Below are 1,430 nucleotides of genomic sequence, written 5' to 3' on the forward strand. Positions count from 1 at the left end.
CAAACCGCAATGAATGTCTTTTAGTAAATGAACCTACCATGTGTGTGAATTTAGCTTGTCCCTCCGGATTGCCATCCACCAGGTAGCATGTTTGCATGTCTTTTTTTTTTTCATGTCGCACTCAAACGCAATAAGTTCGTGATGGCCGAGAGGTTATGGCGCTGGACTCCGGAATCCAATGGGGTTTCACAAGAGGTTCTAACTCCCTGCTCAAGAATGCTTATTTTGGCTAGTTGGTCTCCTGCCACCAGTTTGATACTCAAGACAGAAACAGGCAAAGGAAGTTGAAACATACTGTCCAGCCACCTTCTTTATAGCAGTGTGTTTTCTCTTGAAGCTGTGGGTATTGTTCATGTAAATTTACCATTGCGATGGCCATTTCTATCAGTTGTTCCAAGGGAACCAAGATTCCCACGAGCCGCATGTATAACCCCTGAAAAGTCTCTCATTTGTACTTGCAAAAAGGACTTGTGTCACTGGAGGCAAACTGATGAGTTTCTATTCTTGCCTCTCATTCATTGAAGTGTGTAGTTTTGCCCTCTGTTGATTTTTAGTCTGTACAGTCAAGGCGCGGAAGCTGTGATGGAAAGAGGTTAAGGCTGCTGGACTTGAACCAATGGGTCTCCTCAAGAGGTCTGAACTCCCTGCTCACAGCGCAGTCCTTTCTTATAAATGGGATGAAGCCCCCCACGTTAGATTCCCGATAATAAAACAACAGGCCGGAAATTACCACCACATCTTACCCCGCCTCTTACCATGTCCCCGCTTCAAACTGCACAAGTAATGGAATGCTCACAGTAATGCCGCTGGTCCCACGCTTGCCATGTGTGAATTTATGCTCATACACCAGCTAGCATGTTTGCAAGTCTTTTTTTTGTCATGACGCCCTTCAACGCCATAAGCTGTGATGGCTGAGAGGTTAAGCGCTGGGACTCGAACCAATGGGGTTTCACAAGAGGATTCAACCCTGTCATACGCCACTTTGGCTAGTTGTCTCCTGCCACCAGTTTGATACCCAAGACAGAAACTGGCAATGAGGTTGAAACGCCCCTGGCCCAGCCAATTCTTATAGCAGTGTCTTTCTCTAAATGAAGCTGGCACGTTGTGCATGTAAATTTACCATGGCGATGGCCATCAGTTGTTCCAAGGGAACAAGCTTTCCCGTGATGTGTATTTAACCCTATGAAGAGTTGCACATTTCATGTGCCTTCTCTCATTTGTATTTGCAAAAAGGACTTGGGTCACTGGAGGCAAACTGGATGAGTTTGTTATTCTTGCCTTTCATTCCTGGAATGTTTAATTTGCCTCTTTGTTGATTTTGCTCGTACAGCCATACACCAGACGTGCAGCTGTGATGGCCGAGTGGTTAAGGCGTTGGACTTGAAATCCAATGGGGTTTCCCCGCGCAGGTTCGAACCCTGCTCGCAGCG

General features: G+C 46.3%; 1 non-coding gene across 1 annotated transcript; it reads left to right on the top strand.

The window, feature by feature from the left end:
- The first annotated feature begins 1,348 nt into the window (after positions 1-1,348).
- trnas-uga lies at positions 1,349-1,430 on the top strand. The gene has a single exon. It is a non-coding gene; the product is annotated as a tRNA-Ser (tRNA).

Source organism: Alosa alosa, unplaced genomic scaffold (assembly GCF_017589495.1).
Source record: "Alosa alosa isolate M-15738 ecotype Scorff River unplaced genomic scaffold, AALO_Geno_1.1 AALO_1.0_unplaced_334, whole genome shotgun sequence".
NCBI lineage: Eukaryota > Metazoa > Chordata > Actinopteri > Clupeiformes > Clupeidae > Alosa > Alosa alosa.